Source organism: Ornithodoros turicata, chromosome 3 (genome assembly GCF_037126465.1).
Source record: "Ornithodoros turicata isolate Travis chromosome 3, ASM3712646v1, whole genome shotgun sequence".
NCBI classification, from domain to species: Eukaryota; Metazoa; Arthropoda; class Arachnida; order Ixodida; family Argasidae; genus Ornithodoros; species Ornithodoros turicata.
In genome coordinates this window covers 53,745,448-53,769,973 of record NC_088203.1, presented here as the reverse complement: position 1 = coordinate 53,769,973, position 24,526 = coordinate 53,745,448, and the positions used below count along the sequence as shown (strand labels likewise).

General features: G+C 45.7%; 1 protein-coding gene and 1 long non-coding RNA gene across 2 annotated transcripts in view; one reads left to right on the top strand and one right to left on the bottom strand.

Moving 5' to 3' along the window:
• The window catches only part of LOC135388471 (tyrosine-protein kinase SRK2-like), a 509,896-nt gene that overhangs the window by 177,879 nt on the left and 307,491 nt on the right, over positions 1-24,526 (top strand). The gene's annotated exons all lie outside the window — the stretch shown is intronic.
• LOC135387086 (uncharacterized) lies at positions 10,974-23,460 on the bottom strand. The gene is made up of 3 exons (XR_010420847.1): positions 23,447-23,460; positions 11,070-11,141; positions 10,974-10,986 (listed from the first exon to the last, which is right to left on the bottom strand). It is a non-coding gene; the product is annotated as an uncharacterized LOC135387086 (long non-coding RNA).

Below are 24,526 nucleotides of genomic sequence, written 5' to 3'. Positions count from 1 at the left end.
CAACTGGCTGGCCATCGCGAACATATGATACAACGTGGCGCGGAATGCGGTGCTTTAAGCAACAATCTTTTCCAGCATAATGCATTTACGTGTATTATTATTCCATTGCTTTCATTCTATTGCTTTATTCCAATCAATGTCACGCCGCTACAGCAATATGACGCATACCAATGACATGGCTGCTAACGGCGCGGACAATCACTATCAGATGGGGAAGATTTCAATCGCCCGCAGCAATCTCCAGAACAGACTGGCACGATGTGCAGATAACAAATATCCACGTAAAAGTCAGCGCCCGTTCGAAGCGGAGCACCAGTTCTCAGACGGCCACCCCTGTGATGCGAGTAGGACAGCCCTCATCGCTCTCTCCCGATAATTTCAGTTAGAGCCGCTAGGGTGTCGTCCCTCTTGTTCCGCAGGCCGGCGCCGTGTTCAAGTTAAGCTTGGACGAAGCTGTACCACACACATAAAACAACCGCCAAAACACAGCGCAGCTTGGCTTGGCTTGGCTTGGCTTGTCACTCTCCTTCACTTGATGAGCTCTCGTGTAGCAAACGTCTTAATAATTAACTTGTCTAGTTTTAACTGTGAAATCCTTTTTAGTACTCGTTTCTTCAAAAATAATTTGCACTGGACAGTGTAACACTCTGTGCATCACGCCATAGGCCCGTAGTTTCGTAGTCGGCCAGCACACGGAAATAGCGGCTCCCGTGTATCGATGTCCAAAGTGCACGTACTTTGCCGGCTCGCGACAACGTGTAGCGTTACACTTGGCACGAAACCACAGCGGCGAATTGAACTTCAGCGTCGCGTGCGGCGTAGATGGCTGCTGCAAAACTTACCGAAACATGCAGTCGTATAGGAAACACCTCTACAGCACGCACAATATTACCAAGTGCAACGAGGACGTCTCTCAGTCACCCGGACTTCAACTGAATGACTCTTCGCACGTTGGTGATGGAGATGACACAACAAGTGGTGCCAATGATATCGCCATGGAAGAAGAAGAGTCAGCACAAGGCGGGTTGCCCCGTGATACGTTCCATGACCTCATTGAAGAAGCACCAAAGACAATTTGTTTGTTTCTTTTTCTTTTCTTTTTTTTCAGCTCACGCAAGAACACAAAGTGCCAGAATCAGCATGCGAAGCAGCGTTCTGTGACCTAGAAAATGAGCTCGGCGGTGCAACATCTTGCCAAGGCGGTACGCACAACACTAGCTCCAAAGGAGGGTCTGCGAGACTATTGGCGTGTGACTTTCTGAAGGAAATGTTTTCTCCTGTTCAGAATGCCTATCGGCGTGAGCAGTTCGCCAAGCAGCATCTTCACTGCACCAAACCGGACCAACATCAGTACGCTGGCGACAGGAATGAGACTTTCCAGTATGTGCCAGTGACAGACGTTGTGAAAAGCATCGTGGAAAATACAGCAATTGCTGAAGAATTACTGAATCCGTGCCCCCCTAGTTCCCCAGGAATAATTAGCACTTTCAGAGATGGTGCACTACACAAGAAAAAAACACGCATCCCGCAAAACAACCAACCATGTGATACACTGTACATTATTTTGTACTGTGACGAGCTGGAAATTGCCAACCCGATCGGGCCAAAACGTGGAGTCCACAAACTACTTGTGGTGTACTTCTCCTTCTTGGACATTCATCCGAGGCATAAGCCACAGATCAAGCATATTCACTTGGCAGTGATTGCCAAGTACCCTAATGCTAAAGGACACCTTGAGATCGTTCTTGCCCCACTGATCAATGATCTGAGCCTCCTGTCAGCTGAGGGAATCGATGTTGCCATCTCAGCGGGTGTCCGTAAGGCCTTCGTGCAAGTAGTGGGCTTCTGTGGCGATAACCTTTCAATGCATGCCATGTGTGGCGTTAGCTGCTCCTTCAACAGTAGGAGAGTGTGTCGATTTTGCCTGGCAAAGTCGAAGGAGCTCCACAAGATCAAAAGGTAATCTGACTGTGTTATCCGGGATGCCGAAACGCATATGGCTCACCTAGAAGCGACACAGGTGAATCCGGAGCTAATGGCTCTTTATGGCGTACGGGAAAAGTCACCACTTTTACGGATAAACAACTTCGACGTTACACGTCACCTTCCACCTGATGTCATGCATGACATGTTTGAGGGGACCTTTGTCTTTGTCACGCACCACACCCTCCACTGACTTGTACAAGATAAGGTTTTAACTGCCAAAGACCTTCTTCGTGTCGACATGTTTCCTTATGGTGTCAACGACAGGAAAAACAAGCCCGAAAAGATGAACACTTCTTTCATAAATGATGCGAAAGCTATAAGGGGCACTGCCTCACAAAAGTGGTGCCTGTTTCAGTTGCTGCCATTATTTTTGGACTCCAAATTCCTGAAACAAATGACAAGCATCTCTGCTCTTCCGAGAAATTGCAGATATTATTCTAGCTGAGAGGGTACCGGAGGAGTGCCAGCAGTACCTCGAAGAGAAGATTGTCGAATTTCTCTCAGCATTTAGGGCAATGTACCCAGATGTTGCAGTGCCTCCAAAGCTTCACTACTTTGTGCACTACCCTCGCATAATTAGCGAGCTGGTACAACTGAGGCAGTATTGGTGTCTTCGTTTTGGGGCAAAGCACCAGTTCCACAAACAGCATGCAAGAAGGGTACACAACTTTATAAACATTCCGTTAACACTTGCAAAGAAGCACCAGCTGTTGCAGAGCTATCAGCTCCACAATAATTATTTAGAAGACATGGTGACAACAACTAACGTGAGACCCACAGACGATTCGACAGTGCATCCTTCAATAAGGCGTCTGCTACCCACTGCTGTGTATAGTGCTGATTCTGCTAAAATCAATGGACTGAAGTATCGTAAAGGGGACATTCTAGTGATGGCATTTGGGGATGGAACCTCTTTTTGCACAGGTGCAGGAACTGTACGTGTCTTCACAAAGGCTGCACATTCAGTTAGATGACATGTGTATTGAAGCCTTTTGTAAGCATAGTTTCGCCTATAAGCTTCGGCATACTGGTGCTGTCAGATTCTCTATGCCTGGCAAGGAGGCGCATCCTTTCAAAGGCTAGACCTCTATTTTGGGGGACTCGTTGGGCCCAAGTGGGAGGTAATTTTCGAGTTGTGGTTTCCGACAACATATGTATGCAAATGTTTGAGAGGTCTTGAATTTGAGACAGACCTTACGCATCTGTCGCTCGACGTACATGTGTACATTTGCTTATACATATATATTGTAAAGTAGTACCAAAGCTATCTCTTGTTATTTTCGCACTTATCATTGTATATATCATGATTTGCTTGTACGCATATATGTAGTGGTCACCTTCCATTGAGTTCCATTTTTCTTGTTTGCTTCCCAGTAATAAATGTGTCTAGCTGAATGTATAACCTATGGTGTTTTATGTTCGTATTTACTTGATGATCTAGCACAAATATGAGGGTACTCTTGAAAGAACTGCTGATGAGGAGTTTGACCAACTCCCTCCAATGAGGGAGTCGTGATGGCACCCCATTTCATACGCTTCCACTAACATGGTGTTGTCACAACACCCTTTCAAGTCACAAGAGTGTCCAATCCCGATTTAACTCCCTTTTGACGCCCTTTTTTCTGCGAGTCTATAAGATGCCGTGGCGTCTATTTTATACTCCTTCAGAAGTTTACACTCGTGAAAATATGTCTTCTATTCTGATTTTTAGACGCCTCGAATGCGATAAATTCGAGACAGTTGCTTAAACACCACGTTAGAAAACTCGCGTGACGTAACATTAAGCGGCAGCTCTCTGCGCTGGACATTCTCACTGAAACCTAGGCAAAACCGTTGACACTTCACGCTTTGCGTGTCACTGCCTTTTAAAGAATTGGGACACTTCATCTGAAGGATAACATAACTTACCTCTTCGACAAACCTGTCAGGGGCCTAGCCATGGGCAACTGGGGTGCGCGACCAGTCCACTAAGAAAGATGTGGTGCCCATAGCTTCTCATAATATCACCGTAACGTTTTGCTGCTACACTTTCATATTTGTGTCCATTCTCAATTGCACGAACACGCGACGACACAATTAGACTTTTAACGCCTTTTTCAGTCCATTCTATTCTTGTCATCACCTGACCAGAGGATGACTGTGTAAGCCTGTGCAGGCGACCCTGTTCCCATCTTGTGCTTTGCGCTTGTTGTCTGGTGTTTAGCTCCACCTCACGGGCACTTGAAGCTCCTTGTGGCAAAGAAATGGCAGGCACGGCCAAGCACAATAAATAGAAAGAACGATATTTCCTTAACGTTCACTTACTGACAATGTACTCAGTTCTTCTGCGCTGAATGTGCCTGAGAATATGTGCTCCAGCGCTCTATCCAAGAGGAACAACCCTCCACTGAAGTCACTGTGCCACGTTCAGTGTACATAGTATCAGAAAGCCGGGTCTTGAAACCTGACGACAGCGTCACTTGCTGATTGGAGAGTGAAGAGGAAGCTGGTGCCAAACCGAGCTTTGTATGCTTCAAAGACCCCTTTCCAGCTTGGAGGACAGGAGCAAATTCAGTTGTGTCAAGTGTCTCCAAGGTCTGCACCAGCTTCTGAAAAGATTCCAGCTGCTCGTGATCTTCCAAATTCGCAGCGCGTGCATCAAATAGCCGTGTGCCTATGGGCAGAAGCTGTCCTCCTTCACGAGGGCTGTTCCAGTCGACATCCCTTATACTCATTGGACGGATACTGTGGCATCGAGGACGTCTCCACATCTGTGGAAGCTCTGTACATGAGAGCTCCGGTGGTGCTTCCTTGAAGCCCTTGCTCTTTAACAGGATTAGAACACGCAGGATAGCGAGAATGTGGCAGCATGCACCACTAGTCCCATCGGGGCATCTGCAGATAGGGTCAATGACAGAGTTACTGTGCGACTGAAAGTTTTACATCACTGCATATGGCGTACCAGTCTTTTTTTACTTGTGTAGCACGTCTCTCGTGCATATACAATGTCATACCTCTGAAATAGGGGAAATAGAAGTGATGAAAGTGAGTAACTATTGATTTAGATGTTACGGACATGCTATACATACCTGGGCAAGAAATAATTTTTAACCTAATGACTAGTAATTTACCCAGAATTTCATCTGCAGGCGGTGACCTTACAATGATGGGGTACGTATTTTTATGCTCTTTTACAAAATATTGCATAATGTCACACACTTCTGGGGATGTCTCGCAGATTTTTGGGAGCGTTAGGTGAGTCTGGATAAATCACTGCCCAAGACGTACCACTGTCTTTTACTCACAGTGATACGTCAGTGAAACTAACGTCAAGACTAACGCTCTGAGGGAATGTGCGTCCTGGGCTGACTTCGAGGGGAACTGTGCCGACATATGTCTGAGAGACATATCTGGCAACCAACAGCTAAGCAGTTGTTCACAAGTAGCGCGATGTTCCAATATCAACAACAGGTAGAACGACGCGCGCAAAACATTTCCATCGCTCGTGCACCACGTCGCTTTCTTTTCCTTTTAAAACATGCTATACGTCTATACATCTGGAATAAAATTCACGTACATTGAATCGCAGAAATTCGTCAGCAGTGAGGAAGGCAAAGCGTACGCCACGTCTGGAAAGGCATAATATTTACCACACTGACGAGACGAAGGCGCCGTCGACGCACATAAAGTTGCAAACGTGTCATTCGACAACTGTGGAAGCACGCCCGTTTTTCTACATGACATGATCAAAAGGGGAAAGCTCCAGTTTAACATGCGTCTTCCTGTATTGTATGCATCAGCTTGACACAGCCAGCATGGCCGACAAAGTTTCGGTTTCCATTGTTGTCTGACGTCTGAGCAATTTCGTCATGATTTTAGGCGACCTCAATGCGCATAATCCCTTGTGGGGCAGCGTAAAGTTTGACAGCCGTGGAAAAATGGTGGAGAGAGTTCTCTTTTCAAAGTCAATTTGCCTCCTAAACACAAGGTCAGCAACCTACCTAAACTCTGCAACACAATCCCTCTTCGCAATTGACATCTCTCTTTGCAGTCCTTCCCTTTTTTCCTCTTTAGATTTTAAAGTGGATCACGACCCGCGCGGTAGCGACCACTTCCCAATTGTTATCACATTTCGTGGCCCCACCAGCAGCATTGCAACACACCCGCCTCGGTGGAAACTACAATAGGCAGACTGGGGCGTCTTCACGAAAGAGGCCAATATCTTGACCCAATCTTTTCAACATTTCCATGTTGACGAGGCGAACGCTGTACTTACCAATACAATTATAAATGCAGCCCAGCAGTCCAGACCACAAACAAAGGGTAACCTTCCAAGGCGTCCTAAGTCATGGGGACGAGTGGCTGCGGGAACACCCGCAAGCAACAAAATCGGGCGTGGGGTATTTTCAGGAGATACCCCACAAACACAAACCTACTTCTTTTGAAGAAATCTGGTGCAAAGGCACGTTGGGCAAGGCGTCAAGCCAAGAAAGATTCTCAGAATAATGTTGTGTCATCCCTGAACTCAAGCACCCGTTCTAAAATAATATGGGACCGGTTGAGGAAAATTAAGGGTGACTATATCAGTTTTTCTGTCCCTTTACTGCAGGTCAACGGTAGTGTTTCTCAGAGCATGGAGGAGCAAGCCCATGTTCTCGGTGAACATTTTGCAAATGTGTCAAGCTCTTCGCATTACGCTGATAACTTCATGAGAATTAAACAACATGCCGAAAACAGAACATTTCATGTGGTCCAGGTGATAGGTGTGCCTATAACCAGCCCTTTAGAATGCAAGAATTGCTCAGAGCCTTGTGCTGCCGTAAAGCCACAGTACCTGACCCTGATCGTATCACTTACTCTATGCTCAGTCATTTATCAACTACCTCTATAGAATGCCTTCTTGATTATTTCGACCTTGTCTGGCGAGAAGGATCCTTGCCTACCAGCTGGAAAATGGCGACCATCATTCCTCTTCTTCGGAAAGAAGCTTCGGATCCAGCGAGTTATAGGCCTATTGCACTGACCTTGGAAAAACCATCGAGCGCATTGTCAATGCCCGGCTTATGTACTACCTGGAGGAAAATCAATGCCTCGACCAGTACCAATGTGGGTTCAGGTCTTCCCGTTCTACCTCAGATCACCTCCTGCGCATAGGGAATACGCGGTCGGTTGTTTCGTTGTATCTCCAACTTCCTTCAAGGACGTGTGTTCACAGTGCAACTGGGAGCTACACTGTCTCCCCCGTTCGTGCAGGAGAACGGGGTCCCGCAACGCTCCGTTCTCAGCGTTACACGGTTTATAGTGAAAGTGAATTCCGCTGCGAGCGTTATGCCGTCATCAGTCAAGTATTCCTTGTACGTCGATGCAAATGTCCTGCTCAGCTTCAAGTCTGACTGTTTGTAAGCGGCAGCTTCAACTGACTTTTAACAAGTTAGACAAGTGGTCGTGTGAAAATGGCTTTAAGGTTTCACCGAGCAAGACGGTCTGTATTCCTTTTACAAGAGTTAGGGGTCTATTCCCAGAACCCACACTCAAAATGACTGGCCAAGATATTGCTGTTCGAGATGAACACAAGTTCCTGGGAGTAACTTTTGATAGAAAGCTCACCTTCTCAGCCTATATCAAAAAGTTAAAAGCAAAGGGCCTCAAGTCTGTAAATATCCTGAAAATCCTGTCACACAGGTCTTGGGGTGCCGATCGTGAGACCCTTCATCGCATATATACGAGCACTGTGCGCTCCAATTTTGACTATGCATGTTTTGTTTATGGATCAGCATGGCCTTCTGCCTTCAAATGTCTGGATACAGTGCACCACCTCGGCTTAAGGTTGGTGCTTGGAGCTTTCAGCACTTCCCCAGCTCAAAGACTCTATGTTGAAGCAAATGAGTGGTCTCTAGAAAGGCGACGCTTCTATCTTGCAGTGTCGTACGGACTGAGGGTAAGAGAGTATCCTCAACACCCCGCCGTATACCCTGTGTGGAGGGCACCCGTTTTGAACGGTTGTTTATTAACAAGCCCAGTGCTGTTATGCCTTTCAGTCTGCGGTTACAACGCAACACTGAACACTACGCTTTTTTTGAGCTACAACCTGCTCTCCTTGCAATGTAGCAAATTGCTCCCTCCTTGGCAACCTGCTAATGCATGCGATATTTCACTGTTGAAGTTCAACAAACGGGAAAGTCCTGCTGTTGCAATACAGCACGAATTTGAACTTCTCAAGGAGAGCTTCGGTGACCACACTGAAATTTACACCGATGCATCCAAGACCAGCTCAACGGTATCATGTGAGATGGTGTCTGGTGACTGCACAAAATCACATTGTCTTAGTAGTGTCTTGTCCATCTTCAGTGCAGAGATATACGCTTTTGTCGTGACACTCAACCATGTCTTACAAATGCGCATAATATCTTCTGTTATATATACGGGCTCACTTAGTGCCGTACATGCAATTAACACTATGAAAACTCACAAAAATCTTCATGTGAGCCGTGCACAATACTTAGCAAGTATCGTACATGGTAGAGGTTACACTTTAACATTTTGCTGGGTACCTAGCCATGTCGGCATATATGGAAACGAGAAAGCTGACTGCGCAGCAGCCTCTGCCCAGGGAAGCGATGTCACAGCTTTTGAACTTCTCTTATGTGATCTATAGTCCGTCAGTTAAAGAGAGACCTTACGAAAAAATGGCAGGACTTCTGGGAAACACAAACCGTCAACAAGTTGTACACCGTAAAACCGCACATTGGAAAGTGCGTACAACACTTTCAGAGCCGTCTGCACGAAGTTTTGTTTAGTCGGCTCAGATTGGGTCAAACTTTCATGACCCATGAACATCTGTTACAAGGAGAGGACCCACCAGCGTGCATAGAGTGTGGAGCTGACCTGTCCATTTTGCATTTACTAATTACCTGTCCTTTTCTCGAGGTACATTGTTAACGACATTTTTCTTTCCTCTATGAACGCTGTGTACCTCTCCATCCAGCATTGCTGCTGGGTGATGAGGCTCTCGTTCCTTTTGAGAATGTTTTAAGTTTTTTAGAGATATCGGGATCAGTAATGAGTTGTAGTGTCTTAGTTGTCTTCTTATGCAGTGATTTACACACCCCTTGAATATTTGAATACATTTTTTGTGCTTTTAAAACAATCAGTGTATTTTTAAATTAAATTTATTTTACACATCAGAGTTTTGGCGCATTATGATCTTTGTTGTCGTTGCGCCACTAAACTCCTAATCATCATCATCGTCTGAGCACTTTTGCATATCACCTATCATATACCTATACCTTGGGGCAACGACCTCGCCCTGGAATTCCGCAAGGTAGGATGGAACACGATGCCTTCCGTCAGAGCTCCCCCGAAGTCTTTTAAGAGAAAGGAGGTGTGGTGGCTCCGTCGAGTGGGGTAAAGTCTTGTCTTACCCGTTCCTTCGCTAGTTGCGCTTCAAGCTAACCTTTTTTTCAATCAAAGAAGGCTATGAAATGCATAAGTTGCAGCACGGCTGCTTGAGCTCAGCTCGAATGCTGCTCTAGTCCTTCTTTCAAGCACATATAAAATGGTACACTCCCAAGCAGCACGCCAAGATTGGACCAATACTCGTCCAATATTGGGGACCAATATTGGCGTGCCAATATTGCCATGCACACCCCATTATGGCGGCAGTATTGCCATTATGTAATTTTTGGTTGATTTGTTACTTTTTGTTTAATTTCTTGCTATTCGCAGAAGTTACACCTGCGACCCCGACCCTTCTGAAAAATTTCCTCACCCTCTTTACACATCGACAAAACTGTTGCACACTGAACATTTTATTTCACACATTTGATTACAGAGTGCATTTTCGTCAGTGACGACAAGTACACCCTTTAGCCTTCGCCGCCTGCCGTCCTTGTCCACTGCACCGGCCAGGAACCGCCCAACTGTCTTGTGCACAGTCAATTCTTCAACACCGTGAGCCCTCTGCATGATTGCACCTGGACATTGGGATAAACGAGGAACATGATCAGTTTGTTTAATAGAAAATTGCATATCACATCTCAGGCATCACTCCACAAACAAACTAAAATTCCAAAAGTTCTTGAAATTGTACAGGTTTCCCTGAGAACAATCGACCACAATTTGAAAGAGATCTCGCATGCTCGAGCACAATATGTCTGGGACCTCTCTCTTAATAGTTATGAAACTGAACGGAATAGTAGTTATGCAGTCGAAGCGAATACAAAGTGAGTAGTAGAAGTGCAAGGGTGCAGGCGAGCTGCAAACGACTATAAAACCTGAGACACGGAACGTCGTGTTGTCTTTTTCTGTTCAAAAAGTGTCCCACAAGCTGGCTCAGCCTATGGAAGATGTCCAGCTGATTTTTTTGGGATGTCCTTGAGTGTGGAGAAAACTTCCTTGGTGTTTTGCTTCGATTCGGCTAAATGCCTAATGACGTTATGCTCAATAGCTAGAAAGTTATGAAATACATCACTGTAACTGAATTTGCAGAGACCAACAAATGCTCCAGGAACAGAATCTGTCACTCTCAACAAAAAGTAAAGCAAGAGGGTCCAAAAAAAGAAAGACAACCACTGGCACTATCAATGCTACAATTGCTACAAAATGCTACAAATTTGCTACAATCAATGTAGTTACTTTTCGCGGTAAGCACTTTCACAGGACATTAGTTGCTCATGCGCCAGTAAAACCTCAATCCAATCCAACTATTACAGGACAGTTATGCTGCCACAGCTCCCGCCTCAACTATTGTTGTTAAACGATCAGATCCGGAATATGTCACGTAAAAATTCCACTGCCAAGTGATCAACATTCTACAAACAATTGCATAGATGGGTGTTCCTTGTGTCCTTTTTGACGGCTTGTAAGTTTGCTACATTTTGTGTAGAGTAACCTGTGTGTGCGCTCAGTTTGTAGTGCGTCTCTTCCGAGCAATGACTCCGACAACATTGCGCTCGCACTTACCGGTCAACTGCATCGGGGAGTTCGTCTGTGTTTCACTTTGTGTACCTTCGGGTTCTGAAACTGAACAACACGTTAAATTTGCCGACAATGTACACCACTGTGATACATAACCATTTGCACAGCGGATCATCACAACAGCATACCTGTTGCTTGCTCTGAATATATTTCAATGATCACGACCTCATCACTTGAAACGTCCTGTAATGGATCGCTCCCTGAAATACAGACTCCTTTTCTCAGACTTGTTTCCGCATTGAAAAATTATTTTCTCATAAATTTCGGGTTGCAGAGCTTGCACTAGAAATTTCATTTTTCAGCGCATCTGCCAGTAATATGTATATTAACGGCAACACCTGAACCTGACTGTGCATTTGGCAGATTCTAAGTACACACATTGGAATAATTAAATATTTCAACAAATTCAATGATGAACTTTTCGCATGATGTTCCACAATTTTAATGTTAGACTTTTCACATGGTCGGAATTCTTCTGTTTGCTCTGCCAGTCTGAGGAGAGGCTTCAGCATATGACTAGAATACGTAAAGCCCACTTCATGTATTCGGATTAACACTTAATGACATAGCATGCTATTTGCTTGTGACGGCCTAAATTGGCGAAAGTGAATAAAGTCAAGTAACTACAGTCGCCGACCGATAATTCAAACTTTCTAATAATTAGGACAAAAGCTTTGGTGTTAGCGAAATCTGCATAGAGTAATCGATTTCCGCTTCCAATATTTCAAAGCACTGGGGTCATTGGTCGCTAATTCATATGTATTTCGCCTATTTTTTGTGGAAATGTGTGTTGCAGTCAGAGACTACTGCCCGCGTCACAAGGCTACTACCAAAACTGTGCACACATGGAAGCAGGCCACAGTGGGAAAGACTGAGGGGAACAGAGCTGTTGGGGCTTTGACAGACTATAGCACAGGCACTCGAGACACATGGCTTGCAACATGTTTTGCCCATTTTGCGCAAGCTTTTGCCATTATGCATTATGTCTGCGAATTAATAAAGTGAACTACATAATTCTATTCCTTAGCACTCGTCAATATTTTATGGCACGCAAATGTGTGAGCCGACGTAGCAGCGGAAGAACGCTAATTTTCTGGCTTTCTTTTCTTGTTTTAGCTAGAAATTTCCTGAAGCTTGTTTAGAGTGAAGTGGAAGTGCATAACGTTTTCCTGTATGGTTGTCTTCAGGTATGTGGCGCAAAATTATTTCGTTTGCTGGAGAGTGCTGCAGGCTTCACCGATTTCACTCAATGTGATTCAGTCACGATAAAGCAAGGACGGGCCCACTACGAGGCAACGTTTAAGCGGAAAGTAATTGGCTTTGCCGAAGAAAACCGAAATCAGGGTGACCGGTGGTCGGATTCACAAAAAGCTCGTGCGACCAAATCTGTCGTAACTGTACAGTACGGGAAAGTTACGACAAAGTGTGGATTCAGGAAGGGTGGGCGTCACAAAAATCTTCTGAACATAAGCGGAATCCTGCGCGAGCTCCCGATGTCTTGTGAAGAAAGATATCAGCATACTTGGTAGCAGGAGATTTGGAGACGGCAAACAAAGACTCTGTGATGCGCGTCCAGGCATTGCACTTGTCTCAGATCCTTGGAGACCATCCCCCGTAGCGTCAATGGCGCACTTTTTAGCTTGCTAACTTTCAACAAGGCCTTCAATTTTGTGCTACGTAAAATTGGGTTGCAGGAATTTTCCAAACAACCTCTCACGCCCCCAGATCGTGTAACACTCCCAAACTGTCTGTCAGAAAGGCCAAAGAAGCCAGAAAAACTGCAAATATGGGTGCACCCCCCTCCCCCATGTAACACTGACAGCCCTCCAGACGACCATCCCGGGAATATCCCCGTAGGGTCGTCGAACACATTTCGCCATTGATTGCATGGCATCCATTATCAAGCTTGGCTACCCAAAGACTGAGAGCATTTGTAGTACCAAAACAATTCGGGATGGACGACGACTTCTAACGGGAGGCCATTAGGTACGATTGCAGATTTTCGTGATCGTTACCATAGTGAAAAAATTAGTACAATCCTCTTTGTGAATCCGACCCCTGTTGCATTGCGAACTCGATTGATGGCATGGAGGTTGACATGCTGTGGTGTGTCATTCGACCACTATGGAAGCACGCTTAAGTCGTTTTTCCACATGACATGGTCAAAAGCGTGAAAATGACTCCCTTCCATCATCTACGTCACTGCACATGAGCCACTGCGCACACGAAAAATTCGAGCAACGCATACTATTACTTCATAAAAGTTTCCGTTCATTCACATTGTTCTATTCATGGGGACATTCACTGTACAAAACTAGACAACGTTGGCCAACTATCAAATCTTAGATTAAAATCACTTAAAGGGACAGTCGCATCGACCACAGATCGATTCCGAAACCACAGTGAAATGAGATAACCCGTCCTTCACTGACCATGACTCCGAAAGTCCCATTCCGATTACCCCATTCATTAACAAAAGAAATGTGTTCTCATTCATCTGGTTTTGTACCATACTCATCGTCGCCAGATGTCTCGCTCGCTTCGTCTCGAGATGTAAGCCGGAGCGTCAACTATCAGCATGCGCTGTTGTACAGAAGCTGCGTCGCCCTTTTCTTTTTTCTTTCTTTTAACTGCGTAATGCGGTAGGTGTCGTTAGGAAGGACGGCATGAATTACCATCGGACCCCTGTACTTTTGTTGGGTGTTGGTTGGTCTTCCTGTGTGAGTCTGCAAATATTTACAACAATAATGTCGCCCACGTCCTACTTTGGCGCAGCTCCTCGTCTTAAATTAAAACAGTATTCTTGTTGCGCTTACCGTTTCTCAATATACTCTCTAGCTGTCGGCTAACTTCGTCCAAACGAGACTGTTGTCCGTCGTCGGCGTCCAGTGCACGCAACTCACCCGGCGTCGGGAACTTGGCGCCCCCATCGCCCGGCAGCAGCCGCAGTAGCCCCCTCCTGCACTCACGGTTGGGTCGCCGCAGGAGGGAGACCCCCACGTATAGCTGTGCGTGGCTTTCCCGTGTCTGGGGAAAGGGGGATCCTGGCGGTTGAGTGGACCCGGAGGTTGTTGGGCCCCTCCGGGAAAGCAATATACCGCTTTTGCCCCTGCTTCCCATAGTCGGGTGGTCCTGGAAGGCCCGACCAGGATTATTCAGCTAGTCGCCATCTCCCCCTTCATTACTTTTTCTTTCTCCACTCCTTCACTATCTTCTTTTTCCTCCCTTCACCTTTGGCGGCAAGGGTTAACCTTGGGCAGTCCTTTCACTCTCCAGAAGCTGCACTAGGGTATAGCGCAGAGGCAGGCGTTAGCGTGTGGGTCACGTTGCCTTGTTGGGCTCCATGGTGGGCGACGCACCTACTGCACTGAACCATAACATTCCTTTTATGGATTCTTCAAAGTAAAAAAAACATGATCGGTACCGAAAGCGGCACCGCACCGATGTACTGGCAACGCAATCACTGGACCTCACACCAGAACCATGGTCTGCAAAGGTCCTGATCATCCATGGAGAAGACGAGTCTAAGCCCCTGAGCAAAGTATCACCATTTGCGATCGCGAAGGAACTGGAAAAAGCCATAGGGAAGTCCTGTTCCGCGAAAAAGTTGACTACAGGAGACTTGCAGATCGAAGTCCAGACACGACAGCAAAGTTCGACTCTGCTTTCCCTGAACAGAATTGCTGACGTACCTGTTACGGTTTCGAGGCATCGTACGCTGAACATAGTGAAGGGCGTGATATCTGAGCATGAACTTCTTGATTGTTCAGATGCTGAGATCGAAGAAGGTCTAAAGGATGAAGGTGTTGTGACAGCGCGGCGAATAACTATGCGTCGAGACGGTAAGGAGATTGCCACTAAACACATTGTCCTTTCATTTCAATTACATAGGCTTTCCACTACCATTAAAGCCGGCTACATCAACTGTCACGTCCGGCCATACAGCCCAAATCCGCGGAGGTGCTTTAAGTGCTAACGTTTTGGCCACGGCTCGCAGGTCTGTCGTGGACAGGCCACCTGTCCGAAATGCGCAGGCACGGATCACGCTGCAGAGACCTGTGAGAAGGATGTCATATGTGCAAACTGTAAAGGTAACCATCCTGTCTACTCTCGCTCCTGTCCACGGTGGAAGGAAGAGAAAGACATACTGAAGGTCAAAGTGACACAGAATCTTTCGTACAGAGATGCAAAAGCGCAGGTTGAGTTTTCAAAAAAGGGAACCTTCTCCAAAGTGGTGCGCACGGGAGTAGCACCACTGAGGAAATCTGTAGAGACCCAGACTTCTGGGTCTCTACCCACTACTCCCCAACAAAAGGGAAAGGACACCGAGGTGTCTCTTTCTGTTTCTGGATCTCCTCCGGAGACAGCCACAACTTCTACTGAAGTTGATGGCACTGCCTCCATCTGGGATGTGGCCACACCAGGCCAGTCCCAGGCCACATTGCAAGACATGGACATGGACGACGAGGACTGCTTATCGCAGAAGTCGTCGTCTAGTATCCCAGGTGTACTCTCTCAGGGGAAAGAAAAGAGAGAGATGATATCTAGTCGAGGTAGGGGCAGCAGACCAAAAAGTACACAGAAAGTGCTTCCACCAAGGATAACTCCTCCCTAAATAACACTCATTTCCAAACAGTCCACGGGGTTCTGTATTGGCGACCACTTGATAAGGATTTTGCTGCTTCTCTCTCCCATCCTTTTTATGGGTGCACAGGTTATAATCCAATGGAATTGTCGAGGTCTTTTTTCAAACTTGGACGACGTTCATGACCTGCTTGAGGAGAACAGTGCAATGTGTTTCTGTTTACAGGAAACGTACCTAACTTCGGAAAATTTAAATCCTTTTCGTAAGTACACTATCTTCCGCAAGGACCATGCGCACACAGCACGTGCATCTGGTGGTGTGGCTGTTGTCGTACCACTCTCTGTCACTGCAAGGAACATTCCACTGGTAACAGACCTTGAGGCTGTAGCCATACATATTTGCCTAGACCAGATCATTACAGTCTGCTCTTTGTACTTGCCTCCCTCAGCTAGGGTACGTCAAAGGGACTTTGAGCAGCTTTGCAACCAGCTGCCTCAACCATTTATGATTTTGGGAGATTTTAATGCCCACAATTCTTTGTGGGGCAGTGCCAAAACTGACAACCGTGGTAAGATGTTGGAAAGAATACTCTTTTCCCGGTCAATTTGTTTGTTAAATAGAGGGTTGCCGACCTACATGAACTCTGCAACCCAGTCACTGTCTGCAATTGACAACTCATTATGCAGTCCCACTCTTTACCCCTTTGTTCACTGGAAAGTCGACCAAAACCCTCGAGGTAGCGATCACTTTCCGGTTATCCTCTGGTACCAGTAATAAAAGAGCACGGCCACCCTGGTGGAAGCTATCTGAAGCAGACTGTGAGTTATTTACCAAAGAGGGAGAACTTGCACCTTCATCTTTTGATCGTCTCTGTGTGGAGGAGGCCAACAAGGTGATCACAGACAAAATTATTCATGCTGCTACACTATCCATACCACTAACAAAAGGAAATTTCCCCAGGCGTCCTAAACCCTGGTGGACGAGTGAATGTGAGAAAACACGCAGGGAGCAGAACCGAGCGTGGGGAATATTTCGAAGATACCCCACAAGTGCTAATCTGCTTGCATTTAAAAAAGCTCGTGCTAAAGCCCGATGGACGCGACGCCGAGCCAAGGAGGAGTCGTGGAAAAGATTTGTATCCTCTCTAAACTCTAACACCCCTTCAAAAGCACTGTGTCATAGACTAAGGAAAATTAAGGGCGACTACGCAAGCTTTTCCGTACCTCTACTACAGGTTAATGGCACAGTTTGTAAGAGCATAGATGAACAGGCAAATCCTCTTGGTGAGCACTTCTCAAACGTTTCCAGCTCATCCCATTACACACCTGACTTTTTAAGGTTCAAGGAGCATGCGGAAAAACAAACACACTCAAGCGTATCAGGTGACAGTTGTGGCTACAATAAGCCATTTACAAAAACAGAACTTCTTCAAGCCTCTTTTTCTCGTAAAGCCACGGCACCTGGACCAGACAACATCACTTATTCTATGCTCAGCCATCTGTCAGACACCTCCCTTGACATCTTTTGGATTTCTTTAATCTGGTCTGGCAAAAAGGCATGCTTCCTTCTAGCTTGAAAATGCAACAGTCATCCGTCTCTTAAAGCCAGGAAAAGATAAATATGATCCATCAAGCTACAGGCCGATTGCTCTTACCAGCTGTCTTGGAAAAACCTTCGAGCGCATGGTGAACAGTGGACTTGTGTACTACCTGGAACAAAACCAATATCTGGACCGGTTTCAGTGCGGGTTTAGAGCTGCACACTCAACAACTGATCATCTTCTGCGCCTATAGAAACTATAATAAGGGAAGCTTTCATCAGGAAACAGCACTGTGTTTCTGTGTTTTTTGATTTGGAGAAGGCCTATGACACAGCGTGGCGTTATGGTATTCTGAGGGACCTCCACTCTCTGGGAGTGCGTGGTCGCCTGTTTCGCTGTGTCAGAGACTTCCTCCAGGGTCGACTGTTTAGAATTCAGTTTGGCACTACTTTATCGAGACCTTTCGTAGAGGAGAATTGTGTCCCACAGGGCGCAGTCCTCACTGTCACCCTTTTTGTAATCAAAATGAATTCACTTGCCAGAGTTATACCCCCATCCGTCTCGTATTCCTTGCATGTAGACGACCTCCAAATATGTGTTTCGTCTTCTAACCTTGCTGTGTGCGAAAGACAGCTCCAGCTGACTATCAACAGGCTAACCAAATGGTCATCTGAAAACGGGTTCAGGTTCTCACCCAGCAAGACTGTTTGCGTACCGTGTTCCAGAACAATAGGTCTTTTTCCGGATCCATCACTCCAAATGTAAGGTCAGGATATTTGTGTTCAGTATGAACATAAGTTTCTTTGCTTAATTTTTGACAAAAAACTTACCTTCGTGTCCCATGTGAAGAATTTAAAACGAAAATGCTTAAAATCTTTAAATGTGCTTAAAATCCTCTCTCACAGGTCTTGGGGGGCCGACCGCGAAACCCTCCACCGCATTTACATATCCACTGTCCGTGCTAGGCTAGATTATGCATGTTTCGTGTATAGGTCTGCACGTCCCTCAGTTTTGAAGGCATTAGACACAGTGCATCACCTCGGATTAAGGATGATCCTTGGAGCCTTCAGAACGTCTCCAGTCCTAAGTCTTTATGTTCAAGCAAACGAATGGTCCCTAGAAAGACGACGGTTTTATCTCGGTGCGTCGTATGGGCTCAGAATTAAAGGTTACTCTCAGCATCCTGCGCTGCCCTTTGTGGAGGGCACACGTTCCGAACGTCTGTTCATGAATAAACCGAATGCCATACCTGTATACAGTATCCGTCTCCAACAGGATGTAGAGCACTATACTTTTACGCGGAGCAACGATCTACCCCCGCTACAGTCCCCACAAATGCTCCCTCCTTGGCGAACACCCGTGGCACATGACACCTCGTTAACCAAATTTAACAAACAAGAGAGACCTGCTGTGGAAATACAGCAAGAATTTGAGATCCTCAAGGAAGGCTTCGATGAACACACTGATATTTACACGGATGCCTCAAAAACTGTTACAGGAGTATCGTGCGCCATGGTTTCAGCAACATGTATAAAATCGCATTCTTTGAGCAGTGTTCTGACAATTTTCAGCGCAGAAATGTATGCGATTATTGTTGCACTAAATCATATTGTAGAAAGACGGATAACGTCGTCTGTTATATACACAGACTCACTAAGTTCCATTCATGCCATTTTTAACATCAGGCCACGCAAAAGTCTTTTAGTCAGACGTGCGCAGCACATAGCAAATGTCATACATGAGATGGGGTACAGTTTGAAACTTTGTTGGGTACCCAGCCATGTCGGTATAAGCGGCAACGAGAGGGCTGACCGTGCAGCTCTTGCTCCCCATGGTCATGACACCACTGCTTTTGAAATCCCTCTCCCTGATCTACTGCTGGATTTGAAAAGGATCATCAGCAGGAAGTGGCAAGCTTTCTGGTCTGGACAAACTGATAACAAATTGCACACAGTTAAACCTCAAATTGGAGCCCCAGTTCAAGTATTTGAAAACCGGCTACACGAGGTTTCGTCAAGTCGGTTAAGGTTGGGTCACACACATTTGGCCCACGGGTACCTTTTGCGAGGAGAGGAAGCACCTGGGTGTGCACATTGTGGCGCAGACCTTTCCATTTTGCATATACTCATTAGTTGCCATTCTTTTATGGCACATCGCCAACGTCATTTTCGTGTCTTCTACAAGTGCTGTATCCCCCCTCACCCCGCATTATTACTAGGGGATGAGGCTCTCATCCCTTTCGAGGACGTTTTCCTATTTTTAAGAGATATAGGCATCGTGAATGAATTGTAATATCTTAGTTATCTCATTTTATATGGTGATTTACACACCTATCGAACCAACACCTTTCGATTCCTTTTGATTTTAAACAAATTCAGTCTATTTTTAAGTTAAATTTGTTTTAAACAACAACAGAGTTTTTGCGCATTATGATCCTAGTTGTCGCTGCGCCACAAAACTCCCAATCATCATCATCAGCAGCATGCAACTCAATGTCGTGGTGCCTTGTATTGAAGCCGTAGAGTGTTTGGAATGGCCTTTCTTGGGTGGTCTTCCTGCGTGTTGCGTTGATGTTACGCTGAATGTCTACGATGTTCTTATTCCAGTCTTTCGTTAGCCATGGCAATACTTAGGATAACCCTCTTGTGTATTCTTTAGACTTGACCGTTTCCCTGGGGACGTTGGGTAGAGATTTTCACGTCTTGGATGTCCTTTTCTTTGGAGTATTCTTCGATTTGCGATGACGTAAAGCCTGTTCCTCGATCAGTGACAACCCTCCGTGGAACATCGGAGAAATTGATGTAGTCGCTTAATGCTCTCAGAGAGCTCTTTGTTGTCGTGTTCGTCGCACAACAAAGTTGCACAAATTTGCTGCAACTGTCAGCAATCACAACCAACTCCTGGTTGCCACGTGTGCTTCGTACGAATGGACCTAGGTGACCCATATGTACAGCTTCGAACGGTTGGCGCCCTGGAACGATTGGATAGAGTTCGCCCGCCTTCCTACCTGACTCCCCTTGTGAAGTAGGCATTCTACGCATTGCGAAATGTGCCGCTGCACATACACTCAGGGGACTAATTGCAGCTTCTACTCCCCTAGATTGCAATTACTCCCCATTTTAGTCCCCTAACCCGACATTTAGTCCCGACATTTACTCCCCAGGACTGCAAATTGTCACTGAACTTCGCGAATGGTCTCCTGAATGCAACAGTCTACGTATATATGTGCACTTGGTCTATTTGAACGGCATAAGGCTGTATAACTCAGACAACGTAGCAATTTTCCAGCCACACAGAGTAAGAAACCGTTAGCGCAACTTTCTTCGCAAATTGTGCCCTATGTATGTCGCAAGATTTTATATCACTCGATATATCACGGTTGACGGTTTGCTTCAAAGTATTTTCATGCATGCACACCAATTATGTACCTGGGACTCTTACAACAGCGCGTGAAATGCAGTCTCCACCCTGTGATATTCATTTACTCCCGTGCATTTACTCCTGAAAGGGACTATTTTTTGTGGCAATGCATTTAGTCCCCAAAAGGAGTAAAAGTACTCCTTTTTTTCTTAGAGTGTACTTGCGTACTCCGATGAACCAGTAGCGCCTTAACATTTTGTTCACGGTTTCCTCCGCGTGACTGTGTCCCACGAAATCGTAATGTTTGATGGTTATCCTCTTGCTATTGCTTTTGGGAATGACGAACTGCAATCTTCTCTCGCAATCTTGGTCTTCGCCGATCTTGTATAGGATACCATCCTTGAGTTGGAAGCCTTTCACTTCTCCCGTATCGCCAGAGTTCGCCGTCTTCTCCTTTCTGAAGCAGCATACCTGCGGGACCTTCTTGGGAGGGGTCCGTGTGGAGATCCTGTCTCCGCGTTTCGGTTGTGTAAGGCCAGCACGAGTGCCTTAGTCAACTCCTGATAGAGGGTTTCAAGTGCATGTTCTTGTTCATGAGCCCAAACAAGCTCTTGGCAACAAACAAACTGGCGGTCGGGCCTTCAGCGCGTAAGGCGGCACAAATTTTCTGAAATACCCAGTGAGTCCTAGAAAGCGTCGCACCTCACGAACATTTCTCGGCCTACGATAATTAACAGCTTCTACCTTCGCTGGGCCCGGTGGGATTCCTTCCCGCATTACCCTATCAAAAAAAAAATTCTGGTGGGCAACCAGGCCAGATGTTTTGGTGTGTTTTTGGACCCTGGTGGGCTGATGGACCACCAGCCGTGATTTGGCTGAATGGACCACCAGCTTTGGTGGGTTGAATGGCCACCAGCACCGGCTGGTTAAATGCCACACAATGTCAGATTTGTGCAAGTTTCTTGCACAGTGTCAAGTCACAACATTCTTGTGATTTGACATTGTGTAGATCTGTCATGGCTGGCATATGGCAGACGAGGAGATGCTTATGCCAAACATCAAACACAGAGGTACACTCAAGGACTCAGAACACTTTCAAACTTATATTTTACACATTCATTCGTCTTGGACGGCGCAAATCACAATTTTTTGGGCTGAGGTATACCCTCATTTTCGCAGTTCTCTTTTTGATTTCTTCACTATCTATGATATTCTTTCTGGTGCAAAGGAAGTTCACAAAAGCACCTACAAAGAAACAAGATGCAGCACAGGAATTAATTGCAAGAGAAGTTCAAACTGCGCAGTGCATGGGAAGATAAGAATGAAAACCAACATATGTGCACAAAAATAATGAGCTCATTACAAGCAGGGATGTTGCATATTATAGTAAATCTCTTCTATATAAGGAATTCAGCCAACGAGCACAGTGTGTTGTTATAATATGAAGTGATGTTGAGTAAGTTATGTACTATTTGCCATTGTATATGATTATCGCCAATAACTTCTCGTGCAATCTTACGCTCATGATAGTGGCTTCCGCTTTCGGCATCCCGCCCTGTTCACTGAGCGATATCCCAAAACGCCACTTCGCTTCTTATCATGGCACGAGCTGGTACAGGAGTATGAGGAGCTATGGTGTGAAGTTTAAGGCTCAACATATGCATTTTTGTCTGGAATCTGGCTGCCGGGAGGCACGCGGATGATAGCGTATAGTTAGTTCAAGGCTGGCGGATGGCTGTGACCCCACTGCATTCATGAGGCAGTCTGAGAAAGTACCGGAAATACACTGACGGCGATGCTGCGGAAAGTATGAAGAAAGATGTTTCAAGCGACATTGTAGCAGATTGGGACTCGGAAGACTGCATTTTGTGACGCACAGCCTGCCACACTCTGGCCTAAATTTAGGCGGGAGCGTCCAGCTGTGGCTGCAGAATCTGATTAAATTCATTTTCTAATGTTTCCAACTGTTTCAAAATGAAATATTCCAGTTACATGTATTTCAGGCACCCACTACACGGATCACACCTTCAGTTCGGACACCCTTAAAGATGTACCGGGTGTTTTGGGAAGGTCCCCCGGCTGAATAATTCACTCACGGGCAGCACTATTGGGAAAAAGTTGTCTTTTTAGTGGTCATGCCAGAGACATCAGCCAAGAACCAAGCACTGAGACGCTAAATTCTATATACTGAAATAAATACAACTCGACTATGAAATTTTACATTGGACAACTTTGGAACCTCTGAGGCATTGAATTTACATATCATCGATTTGATTTAATTAATGGGCACACGCAAATGAGTCACTCAATATATGCTCTAACAGTACGACTGCACATGAGAGAAGAAAAAAAAGATTGTAGACAGCATGTCAAGAAGCGCCTGTCTACACTGAAAGCAGCAATAAGGGAGTATTAGAAGACGGGCCACAACACTATGGTGAAAAGGATGAAGCAACGTGGACCTCACGAGGTGGTTGTGCTGGTCAATGGGCTTGCCGTTGTCGGCCTCAAAGAGGTAGGCAACGTCATGACTGACGGCCTGGGGAATGTGCGTCCTGGGCCGACATCTAAGGGAACTGTGCTGACATATGTGTGAACAGCCAGCACCGTGATCCAAACCAGAGTACCTTGCAGTCTCAACGTGATATGGTCAGCACGCTAACCACTCAACCAGTTGTTGTGGTGCCTTATTTGAGAGCGATCCAATGAGACCGTTCCATATGTGCGTGAGGCAAACTGGAAAATCTGAGAGACAGCCCGAACTCTCCTACTCGAACGCGCCTACTCCCATAGCATATTGAGTTCTTGGCCAATGTCTCGGGCATGCTCACTGATAAGAAAACCTTCCGATAGCACAGTTAGTGTATAAAGTGAACCGGGAACACTCATGAAACACCAAGTACAGCACTGTACTTGCCTTCATAGATAATTACGCACACATCGCTCTGTGCTGTTATTAAAGGACCAACAAACCAGGGGGACAATGCACATGGAACACAGATTGCAAGTGCTATACTTACTGCGGACTGCCTGCACCTTCACAGGTGACGATGCCGGAAAAGTCTCTGTCTTGCCCTTTGCTTTCGCCCTGTTCGAGAGCTTCCCACTCTATGTGCGCTGTGCCAGAACATTTGTTCCCCATATGGCTACCGCCAACTCTTTTACAAATATTGTCTCTTCTTCTTGCCTGTGCAGAACCTCCCACTTGTCCTTAGGGACGAAAATATTGTTTCCAAGGTCCACCTGAAATGAGAAATTATAGTGGTGATTGATTGCTGTTGGTGCAGTGAAGCAATATGTCTTATCTAAAGAGAATGGTAATACACCACCACTGTGTGGTGAAACTATATGTTCGGCACAAGCAGGAGATTCTTGGAAAGGGCATGGAAGAAATGGAAGCTAAGTTAAACATAGTGAATACATGCTTTATAAGGAAACAAAGTGAAAGGAATTGAAGTGGATGTAACACAGGAGCTGAGGTGGTTAAATTTCGGAAGGTTGTCACCTGCCATAAATGTGAGTTTCCTCAAAGATGTTTGGGCCGGAAAAAAAAAAAGGCAGAACTCCATTTTTGATTCACACAACAATTTGAGGCGTTTCGACACTGTGGACGAGGTGTGCAGAATGGCTGCATGCTTGCGGGTGCGGATCGGGATTTACGTACCCGTACACACATTGACTTATTACTCTATAGGCGCTTGTTAGCTTAAGCCAATATTAAATCACCACTAGCAACTCCCCAGGGTATATATGTAAGATGATGTGTGAGACTAGCAAAGTGTAAAACTTGAACATTATCCATGTCAAGAAGGCATTATGAACATTTCAGAAGTCTTACCATGCTTGAGCCTTCTGCAGAGCCGTCAGCAGGATTCAGTGCATCCAAGGACACTTCAGGTGCTGAAATTAGTGCATTGAACAGTCACTAAGAAACAATATCCACTGTCCATATAGCAAACAACACAGCACTTTTGATTGCAGGGAAAAAAACACCCCGGATTAATAAGTTACAATGCCTAATGCACGCTCTGTGTAATCCTCTACTTGGTCTCACTTTCATTGAACAAAAATTAACAAAACAAATTATATACTTGCCATCC